The 11,419-nt window shown below is 42.8% G+C and overlaps 1 long non-coding RNA gene and 1 pseudogene across 2 annotated transcripts; both read right to left on the reverse strand.

Annotated features, from left to right (window-relative positions):
* Positions 1–1,824: 1,824 nt before the first annotated feature.
* On the reverse strand, positions 1,825–7,894 carry LOC138162081 (uncharacterized). 2 transcript variants are annotated; one of them, XR_011168535.1, is made up of 4 exons: positions 7,591–7,894; positions 5,838–5,973; positions 4,623–4,868; positions 1,825–3,416 (listed from the first exon to the last, which is right to left on the reverse strand). It is a non-coding gene; the product is annotated as an uncharacterized lncRNA (long non-coding RNA). The 2 variants fall into 2 exon arrangements; XR_011168534.1 differs by lacking the exon at positions 7,591–7,894 and having other exon boundaries at positions 5,838–6,461.
* Positions 7,895–9,416: 1,522 nt separating this feature from the next.
* LOC138162043 (uncharacterized) overlaps positions 9,417–11,419 on the reverse strand; it is a 5,924-nt pseudogene continuing 3,921 nt past the window's right edge.

Raw genomic sequence — 11,419 nt, forward strand, 5'->3', positions numbered from 1 at the left:
ATATATATATATAAAGAGCTGATTGTTAAACATTTATTAGCTCACACTTGCCCCTATTTCATCCCAGCCCTGTGAGCAGTCAATAGGCCTGGTGAATTCTGTGGCTTAGGGTCATCTGGGCAGAAGGCAGGCAGTCAAGGAAGGCCAGGTACCCTGGATGATTATGGAGCTTTCTCCCCTCCCACTTCCCTCTGGTAGTCCCAGGGACAGTCAAGGCAATAGAGGAGGGGTGTAGGCAAGGGGACAGGGTGACCAGATCTGAATGGTAAAAAGTCTTCCCGTAGCCAGGCCTCCCTGGATGAGTTCTGGGATGGCCTGGGAAGGTCCTCAAAACATCTGTTTGTGGGAATGATTTAAAAGTGCTAACTAGAATATTAACCAAGTGTGAAAACATACAGAATAAACAGCAAGCAGAAACAGTCTGCAGAAAGTCATGAGATCTGTACCTCCCAGAGTTATCAGGCAAAACAGCATGGCCGAAGCAGCTGCCAGAGACACTTCCCAGAGACAGAAAGGTCTTTGGGGACCTCATTCTCCTTTGTGGCCTCTCCCTCTTCTGGGTCTTGCAAACATCTCCTCCAGCAGGCTGGCTATTTAAACAGTGGTGAGCCTGGTTTGTTCCCCTTGATTGAGAGAGCTTTTTTTTGGCAGTGAGCTGTAAGTAATAGCTTCTGACTTTAAACACTGTCCAGATATGTCACAAATGGAAAACACTGTCCGCTCCCATTGGATCCTGCTTCTCTGATGGCCGTGGCCCGTGAGAGCAGGATGTCAGAGTCCAGATGTGTATGCGTGTGGCTCTCCCCGGGGACCATGGCCCAATCAGTGGAGTTCCTTAGGCTCCTGCTGGGACAGGGACCTGGGATTCTGAAAGCACAGTCTCATACAATGGCCCAGCTGGAGACTTGCCCCACTTGGTAATAAAGTCCTGCCTAATGAGAAGCATATGGAATCTGAGAGGAGGGGCAATGCTGCTCAGAGGAAGGAGGAAAGCATGAAGGCTGAGGAAGAGGAGAGAGATGATCATGAACTCTTTGATTTTAGAGCTGAAAGCAATGTTTTAAATGAATATTCCTAGGGCAGAAAGGAGCCCAGACTCCTAGCCAAAGTCTTTGCTCTGTTCTGCCTGAGTTTTTCTTAACTGAGCTTCCATTGGGTCACACACCAGAGTTTCTTGAATTGATCCAGCCCCACCCCTGCCACCAGCAGTCCTTAACAACCTTACAGGTGACTCATTTCCTGCACAATCCTTGGGTCTCAATAGGGAGTAGTCCTTTCTTTACCTTAGTTTACTATAAGCAAAGTCTAGTGTTTTGTTTTTCCTGTAAGGCCTTTACTATCATCTGAAGAGGGAAAGTTAAAATAAAATAATTTCCAAACCACAAAATTGATAAACCACAGAGTGGAGGGATCTCATTCCTATTTTATTCATAGGTGGCCAGACAATAACTAGTTCCTGTTCCCATCAATCTGGTCTCTAAAGTAGGAGAATCTGAGGAAATTGGAGGTATTTCTGCGTCTATGCAAGAAAGAAAGGGCTCATCCATCCCCCCCCTGCCCCATTTCACCCCCCACAACTGCAGGGTATAGGTCATTGTAGGAGTAAAGAAAACCTCTTGGAGAATCAGGTCTTCGGTTAAGCTGCCCCAGTACTAGCTCTTCTCCAGCTTGGAATCAGTCCTTTATAGAAGGGAACTCAAGAGATCATTTAACAGAGACTGAATAAATATCTAGGACCTGTAAATCCTTAAGCTAGACCCTGAGTATACAATGACAAAAATGAAACATTCCTTGCATCCAAGAAACTTTTATTCTATGGAAGTGAGGAGGGGAAATCTAACAAGTAAAGAGAACATCGATTTTGTTATTTAGCACAAATACATAACCAAAGCAGTGATAATAGAAGAAAGGAACTCAAATTTATATCTGCTTTTATCTTATCATAGGTTGATTTGCATGGCAACCAGGGACGTAATAGAGAACAAAATAAAAACCCCTGCTCCACAGATTGCCTTAACTCCAAACTCTCAATAAGATGGGAGAGGAGTTTAAAGGTATACATACCTTTCAAGTCAGGTAAGAGACTCAGACCAGAAAAGAGAAGGAACAGTTCAAAAGATAAACTTAAAGATGCCTAGAGCATTTTTAGGTAGCCCATTGGGTAATTGGCAGCAGGGTGAAGTGGGGTCAAATCACAAAAGAGCTAAAGATGACCTCTGGTGTTATCAAGCTATGGAGCTGGAAGACCCTTCCCACTATGGTACATAGTAGACCAGCTGCTCACAGCAGAGGGAACAGAAACAGTCTACTCTAGCTCAGGGGAGAAAGTAGTTTACTTGGTGACTACCTGAAGACAGTAGCAGCTCTTTAATTTCAGAGGTTTTAGTTGCATTTGTGACATGCGCTCCCTGACAGGTGTGTGTCCTTACTATGTACTAATGGTATGTTAACCTGTAGGAGAGTATTACCCAGTGTATATGGGGGAAATATTTGTTATCATTTATCTTTTTATGCTTTTTTAATTAAATGCTTTGAACTAAGGCTTGACTGATAAAAGAAACACATTGGTGGGGACTCATGCACAATGCTTTAAATGGATTCTGAGTCATAGTTTGTCTTGAAAGTGATGAAGCATTTGTGGGACTTAAACATGAGATGCCTACTTGGGGCTACAAACATGCACACAGAAAAGTACAATTCAAGGGAGTGAATTACAGAACTAAAGGAAAGATACAGACAGACTGTAAAAATGTAAGGCAATAGAGAGACTACTTTCAGCTGTGGTTTTAATTGGTCTGCTGATGTTGGTCAGGTAGAGGATCAGATTGCAAATAGCCAAAGTGTTGCCGCATTTCACAATAAAGTAGCTGAGTCTTGATAGAGTTAAATGATTTGATCAATGTCCTAGAATTTATGAATGGGCAAGCATGGGGACATAAAACCCAGGTCCTTCTTCCCCATCTGTATTGCCCTTTGGGGAAAGGATCAAAAAATGGAGTTAGAAAGGACGTAACTGGTCATTTGCTCCAACATATACATGAATAGAATTCCCACTATCCAGAAAGTGGTCTTCCACCTTCTCCATGAAGATGGTGGAACTCACACCCTCTCCAAGCAGTCCATGCTGCTACTAGATGGCTCTAATTGTTAATATATTTTTATTTTTCATCATATAAAGCCTAAATTTGTCTCTTAGCAACTCCAATCCATTGGTCCCAGTTGTAGTCTCTAGGGCTAAATGGAACAAATTGAGTCCCTTGATGGCATGCGAGTTCTCCAAGATGATTGTGGTGTTTTCCCAAGTCTCCACTTCCCCAGGTTAAATGGGTCAAGTCTCTTCAACCAGTCCTCGTATGACATGGACTTAAGACCCTTCGCCCTCCTGATTACCTTCCTTTGGATGTTCTTCAGCTTACCTAAGGGCATAGAAGTGAACACAATGAGCAAGATGAGGTCTAAGTGGGGGCAGAACATAGTGGAAATATCACAAGCTGAGTCTCAAGATCACACTCATTTCTGCAGTTGTCACATTATATTGATGACTCCTGTGGAGCTTGCAGTTCACTAAAACCCCCAGTTCTTTTTTTCAGAACAACTGCTTCCCATCCTCACCTCCTCCATTTTTACGCTTGGGCTGTTATATTTTGTATCCAAGTACAAGACTTTACATTTGTGCCTATTGGAGTTCAGCTTATTAAATTAGACCAACACCCCAGCCTGGAAATATCCCTTTGAACAATGCCTCTGGCATTCAATGTGTTAGCCATTTCTTGAATTTTTGTGTCATTTGTAAGTTTGATGGAAATACCACTTATGAGTTTAAATAAGTCAATGATGAAAATATTAAAACCATCTAGGGCCAAGCACAGACCTCTGGGTGACTCCACTAGAGACATCCTGTCCCACTGAGAACCATTAAGAACTCCTCTTTGAATATGGCCATCCAATCAGGTCTGAATCCATGTGATTATATTCAATCAATCAGTAAACATTTATTAAGTACCTGCTATGTGCTAGGCACTGTGCTAAGTACTCTGGGTACAAAAGAAGAGTCCTTAGAATAGAAAGTCCCTGCCCTCAAGGATATTATAATCTAATGAGGGAAGAGAACAAACAAACAAAGATATAAAAAAAACCAAGCTAAATGGGAAACAACTGACAGCGGGAGAGTACTGGAATTCAGAGCAATTGGGAAAAGCTTCCTGTAGAAGGTAGAATTTTAGTTGGGACTTAAATGAAGCCAAGAAGGTCAGTAGTCAGAGCAGAGGAGGGAGAGAATTCCAGGCATGGGGAGGATGCTGAGAGCCAAGAGATGGAGTGTCTTGTTCATGGAACAGCCAGGAGGCCAGTGACACTGGGTCCAGAGTGTGTGGAGGGGAGGGAGGTCTAGGAAGGCTGGAAAGGTCTAATGCAAGTCGTTCCATCTTAGACCAGTAAACTTGATCCATAGAATTCGCTTCATCTACTCATTTAGTCGTAATGAAGTTTAATTGGACATGACCTACTTTTGATGAAGCCAAAATGGCTATTTGTAATCACTATCCCCTGTATGGCTGTTGCCAAATACTGCTTTAGTGATCCCTTCTAGAATCTTCCTAGGAATCAAAGTCAAGTTCATTAACCTGTAGTTTGCAGACTTTGTTCTTCCATTTTCCCCCCTTAAGTTGGGATATTTTCCATTCTTCTGTCTGATGACAATTCTCCCATTGTCCAGATTCTTTCAGTTACCACAGTCCGTGGGGCTCAGCAATCTCCTCTGCCAGTCCTTTCAGGATCCAGTGCTTTAGTTCATCTGGGCCAGGCAGCCTGATTTTATCAAGGCCCATCTCGGTTTGCACCCTTTCATAGAAAATGAAAGGGTTGATTGCCTTTGCAAAGAAAAAAGAAGCAAATTATGAATGGAGCACCTTTTCAGTCTATTGTCAGTTCTTATGCTAACCACACAAAGTAAAGGTCCAACCTTTTCTTTGAACCCCCTTTATCTGCTTCCAATATGGAAATTAAAAAAAAAAAACCTAAACAAACAACAACAAAAAATCCCACACAAACAAAAAAGCACCTTGCTTCCTTTCCCTTCCCAGATGGGCCTCAGCTCATTCTGAGCTTTCATACTTTCCATATTCTTTGTGCCTGAAGGTGCCACACTCTCACAAATGAAATTAATTCTAGTATTTTCCCTATGTTCATTATTTCCTATTTATCCTGAATTTAGTTTGCTATATACATTGTTGACATGTTGTCTCCCCCTTTAGATCCTAAGCAGCCTGAGGGCATGGATTTCTTTTGTGCTCTTTTGTATCCCCGGGACTTTTAGTAGACATTTAACAAATGTTTACTGATTCAGATTCATTCTATGTTACTTAGCCTTCTGTCTTCCATACGTTTCTTTTTCTAAAAATTCAGTTACATATACAACAATCACTGTGTATTTATTTTGTGCATATCCTGTACTTCCTTCTAAATAATACATTATTTCCTCCAAAGTACAATATATGTTGTTGTTTTTTGAGGTGTTGGGTAGTTTTGTTCAACATAATTTTTTCTTTTTTTATAATGTTTTATCATAATGGATGGTTCTCTGTAATGAGTGGCAGAGATATAATGTGAAAGGGAGAGGAGGTAAAAACAAAAACGTATTAAGTTTTTTTCAAAAGAATATAAACTCCCTGATGACACACATTCGTTCCTTTTTCCTTTTTTTTGGTCTTCGTATCCTCTATGCCTAGCACTGTTCCTGGCACAAAACAGATACTTCACAAAAGCCTGTTGATTGATCCATTCATTGTTCAATGCAATGATCTTTCTCGTATTCAAATATTCATGTTAACTAATTGTACCTGATCTGTGGTAGCGTCTTCTGAGCTGCTGTTGGTCTGGTCAGTCACAGTTGGACACACTGTACCTTGACTCCAACATAATGATGCCATTTTGGTCCTCTTCGAGAACAAAGGGGCATCAGCCATGAAGTGAGTCCTTGGGTCAGAAGGTGATAAAACAGTATATCTGAAGTGTGCTGCCTGTTGAGGTACTGCCTATGAGATAAAGGTCTAAAACCAGTTATTTCAGCTAAATCTAGGTCAATGAAACACTGTCGGTACCAACTCTCTTATCTCTTGCAAAAGCATCCTCCTTCAACGTTAGTGCCTGCATTGTTCACCCTCTGAGCTTCAGTTATTTGACTCTAGAGAGGAAAGAGAGATCCAGGAAAGGTCCAGGAGATAGGGGTAGTGTGGTCAGTTCATGTCTCTCAGCTTGGGTGATGCAGAGAAGAGAACACAGGAAACCCACATCTTATGTAGTGCCTTCAGGGGAATAGGAGAAACTGTAACTGTAGACGCTGCATTTTCATAACTAACATAGAACTGAGTAAATCATATCCTTTCCTCTTTTCTCTCTCCACCCCCATCTTTCTTTTCTTTCTTAGTTTGTAGATCTCTGTAGATACATATGTTTACATACATACCAATAAAAAGATTACGCATAAATCTATAGTATCTAGATGTTTGTCTCTAAAACACATGGATGTAAATATTGTGAATGTAGATATGTTGTATGTGTATATACATATGGATGTATGTGTGTGTGCTTGTGGGGAGGGAGGAAAAGAGAGAGAGAGAGAGAGAGAGAGAGAGAGAGAGAGAGAGAGAGTGCTGAGATGGGAGCTGGAATTTGACCTGATCCAGTATTCTTGTGTCTCTGCCTCTGAAAATAAGTTCTTTGGCCCTCAGAGCACATTCTCTCCTATGCAGGGCATCCTTACCTGGTATTTGAAGCTTTGCACAATCTGGCTTCTGACTTCAGTCTCATTTCTGATCTATTACTTCCCTTCACACATTTTCTCTTTCAGTCAAACTGGCCTCCTAACTTGCCTTCAGACACAACATTTTATCTCCTGCACATAAAACCCACCACTGAATAATAAAATGCTTAATTGAACCTAATCCAATATCAAAATGTATGCCATGAATAACAATGTGCAATATTAGTCATTCAAAAATAGAAGAAAAAAACAATAAAGTGGACTCAGTGTTGAATTATTCCTGAGTGTCAGTGCTCAAGGAAGAGTAGGTCTAATTAGAGAATGACAAGGAAATAGTTGAAGAGGTTTGTAGAGATTCTTAAAGAGCTCCCGGGCACCTTTAAGGACGGGGGTCACAGAATGACAGATTTTCATCTAGAAAGAACCCCAAGATAATCTGTGATGCACAGATTTCTTCCCCATCCCTGGCCCCTCCATCTGAGCTCAATTCATAATTCCTGGCTTTCTTTACCTTGACACAGATGTATCCCCAGTATCTTAATCACCATCTGTAATTGATTTATTGTACTCACAAGCAAAAATCACACACACACACACACACACATATAGACAGGAGAGAGAGAGAGAGAGAGAGAGAGACGGAGACAAAGACAGAGACACAGACATAGACAGATGGACAGTCAAAGAAAGGAAAAGAAAAACAGACAGAGATAGAGACAGGAAAAGATAAAATCAGGCGAACAGAGAAGGACAGGGAAAGACAATGACACAGACGTGATATTTATTCCAGAAGTAGTCTGACCCAGACCCGAGTACACGGGAACTTTTACCTCCTTATTCCTGGAAGCCATGTATCCCTGTCTCAGACTACATTAGCTTCTTTTTCTTTGGCAGCCGCATCACATCAATGACTCATATCTAGCTTGGCCTGGAGTACACCAAAATCCCAGTTCTCCTTTTTTTTCAGATGAGCTCTTCCCTTCCTGTGCCTCCCTAATCATGTACTGTGAAGCCGATATTTTGAAACCAAGAGTAAGACTTGAACTTTATCTTTCTTCATTTCCATCTCTCTAGACGCAGTCCAATGTTCTAGCTCATGGGGAATTTTTTTTTTTTGGAAGTCCACCCTCTGTCCTTTTGTGTTAGCATTTCCTCTAAGTTTGGTGCCATCTGCAGATTTAATGAACGTGTCATTATGCCTTTATCCAAATCACTGATAAAAAAAAATATTTAATAGCACAGGGCCAAGCTCAGATCCCTGGGGCACTTGGCTGGAGAATTCCTTCGAAGTTGACATTGAGCCATTAATGACTATTAATTTAGCCAGTTGCAAATTCATTTAGTTATATTATTGCCATGCTCATATCTCGCTATCTTTTCCACCAAGAAGGAAAGAGTATGAGAGACTTTATCTGCAGTAAAGTTTACATAGAATTCTATGGCTGTGAATAGTGAAAGGCTGAAGAAATAGGATGGGGGAGGGGAGGCTGGTTGTACAGGACCTTGAGAGGGAAGAAAGGAAGTGGTGGGGTCAGACATTTCCTCACTGGCCACCAGGTGGTGGCTGTGGGCCAGGACAGTTTATTCATAGCCTGGCTCAATCTCAGGGTGGGAGGCGGCAAAGGAGGGAGGGCAAACATGGTCACTTGTATTTACAATAGATTTTTAAGTCGTGGAGTTGTAAGTTAGTGGAAAAATCCCTACAACCTGAGACTTTACTCTCAGTCAGATGCAAAATTAATCTGTGTGTGTGTGTGTTGGGGTGGGGGTGTAGTGGAAGTAAAGGGGGGGGGAGAAAGTGAGAAATAGAGGGGGAAAAGGTGGTTTGAACTCACAGTTAAATGAGTATGTCTGTGTACATGCATGCACATCACATGTACACATTACATACACACATGTGCAGACACATGGATATGGATATGCACACATGTGTATATATGAACGTGTGGGTGTGGACAAGGACATAGATATATAATGTGCATGCACATACATACACATATGTCCTACTGTGGCTCCCCAATCATGTACTATTTTTTTTTTTGGTGAAATGTGGCTTTTTTATTTATTTAGAAAGCAATTCAGCAATAACTATGTGGGAGGACTTGAACGCCTAACAAAGGTGTGGAAAGGAAACCCAAGAATCTTGTAAGGAAGAGCCTCTCATCTGCAGGCTTCCCAGGAAGCCTTTATAGCAAGATAACATATTTCCTAGTCTTAGGTGAGTTGGTTGTATAACCAAGGGAGTCAAGCCTGAATACAGCCATCAGGTGCTTGAAAAAGGGATAGAATCCTCAGTCCAGTTAGCTGAGGTCACTTCCCAGCAGGGCTTTCATCCCACAAGCCTATCACCCCTCCTTCCTGAGGCTTAGCTCTCCTCTATGCCAGGAAGATGTGAGTCCTAAGACAAGTCATTTCCTGGGATGGGGCCAGGGACCAGGAGAGTCAAGAGGCCCAACTGAGGGCAGGCCCTGGGTCAGGTGGGCTTATGTCAGACAGGTCTGGTATGAAGGAGCTGTTCAGCGAGGAGCTGCCCTGAGGTCCTGGAAGATAAAGCTGGGCTGGTCTCTGGAGAGAGAGACCCCAAGGCCCTCTAGGAGTGCTGTTCTTCTTTCCCTTGTCCCACACTAATGGTTCTGTCTGTAGTTGACTTGGCTTATCAAAGCTGGGTCCCCAAGGCCCTCTTATGAAGAAGCTGAAATTCATGGTTGCAGAGTAAAAAAACAGTCCCGAAGCCTTTTGAACCTGTGACTCTGCCTTTCTTGCTTTCATTCAGAGGCAGGCTGGGAGCTTTTCCTTCAGTTATTGCGGGAAGCTTCTTGGTCCTGACCTAGGCCAGACTTGTCTTCTCTGATGGCCACTGAAGTGTGGCCCCCTTGCCAGCTGAATTGCAGGCGGTATAGCTGCACACAGACATGTAGCCCTTGCTGGTAAGTGGGCAGAAGCGCTTGGTGTGGGCATGGTCCTGGATGGCTCTGCACTGCAAGCACACATTTTCTCAGGATGGGGCATATGACCTGGCCTTCCTCGTCCTTCAGCGTGTGGGACAAGCATATGTTATGAGATTCCCCATTGTGCTTGCAAAAAAGTGTAGAGTGGGTCCCTAGGGGGCAGGAGTTCCTGCCTTGGGCTGGGGCCAGGGCCTGGATTTGGCTCTGTCCCTACCCCCTGGGGCTCCAGCTTTTTTCCTTGAGAGCCCCAACTACCCTGGCAAATCCCAGATAATCCCTCCACAGATTGAAGACCTCCCTCTAAACCGAAGACCCTACAATGCAGGCCACCAGCCCTGCTGGGGAAAAATGATGGGATCTCCCAGTCATGTACTATTAAAGCTAATATAATACAACACAACATAACAAAATATATAATATATAAAATATAATATATATATACACACCTGCATATATGGTGCTTGAAAAGACCAGTTCATTTGATCATTAGTTGATTAACAATATTAACAACATTGCTGCTACTGAGGCTTGCATCAGACACTAGCTCTGCAGAGGGCTGAGGTGGAGAAAGGTGATAGGGGGAGATGGGACATCCACCTTTCAGGCTGCATCTTTCACACTCAGGAGCCTGGCGTTCTCAGCAGTCACTTCAACTCTAGGCTGCAATTACCTTCTGTAAAGGAGAGATCGGAGCATTATCCATTTAGAGCTTGAAGAATACTAGTGGCCACTGAGTCAAAATCTGACAGATGAAATCCTGGAGAGTTTAGCCCCAGAGAGGCTAAGCCACTTCTCCAGGGTCCCACTGCTAACTATCAAACCCTGCTCTCATTGACTCTCTTTCTGAAGCTTAATATGGAAATTTCACTTTAATTTCATTGATATATGGAATCCCTAGGTGAGGAAGATCCCCCTGCCAATGCAGGTTAGCCCCTTATGGTCTTTGAACAGGGTTTTCAAAATGTGCCTGGAGACTCACTGAGGAGAACCCGCCTTTTAGAGAGCTCTGTGAGGGTGGTGATTGTCATGATGCTAAGCCATTTTAATTTCTAATGTGATAAATATTACTATATATAACTCACATAAAGAAAAGCTTTTCTTAGGGGGAGGGTCCTGCATAATTTCTAGAGTATAAAAGGTCCCCGAGTTCCTAAAGTCTGAGGGCTTCTGTAGCCATGAGAGATTGTGACTTGTCCAGTATCACCCAGTCAGTGTGGGTCAACAGTAGTACTTGAACTCAGAACTTTCTGATTTTGAGAGCAGCTCCCTTATCTCCCTGTTGAATGACTTAGCCTCTGAGTACGTGAACTGAGCTATGGCTTTTGGAGCACTGGAAAGCCCACCAAACCAAATATGGCATGTTATCTCACTGGGGCCACACAGCAAGCCTGTGGAACAGGCATTATTATTATCTGAATCTTACAGTTGGGGAAACAGACTGAGATATAGGTGAAGTGATTTGCTCAAGGTTGCATGGCTAATAATTATCTGAGGCAGGGTTCAAACACGGATATTCCGGACTCCAATTCTAGCTCTCTAACCACTGCTCTACCTGGCCTCCTCTATTTCTTCTCCTTCTCCTTCTCCTTCTCCTTCTCCTTCTCCTTCTCCTTCTCCTTCTCCTTCTCCTTCTCCTTCTCCTTCTCCTTCTCCTTCTCCTTCTCCTTCTTCTTCTTCTTCTTCTTCTTCTTCTTCTTCTTCTTCTTCTTCT

Source organism: Petaurus breviceps, unplaced genomic scaffold (genome assembly GCF_028583685.1).
Source record: "Petaurus breviceps papuanus isolate PSGF00001 unplaced genomic scaffold, PetGlider_PUasm1.0 186, whole genome shotgun sequence".
NCBI lineage: Eukaryota > Metazoa > Chordata > Mammalia > Diprotodontia > Petauridae > Petaurus > Petaurus breviceps.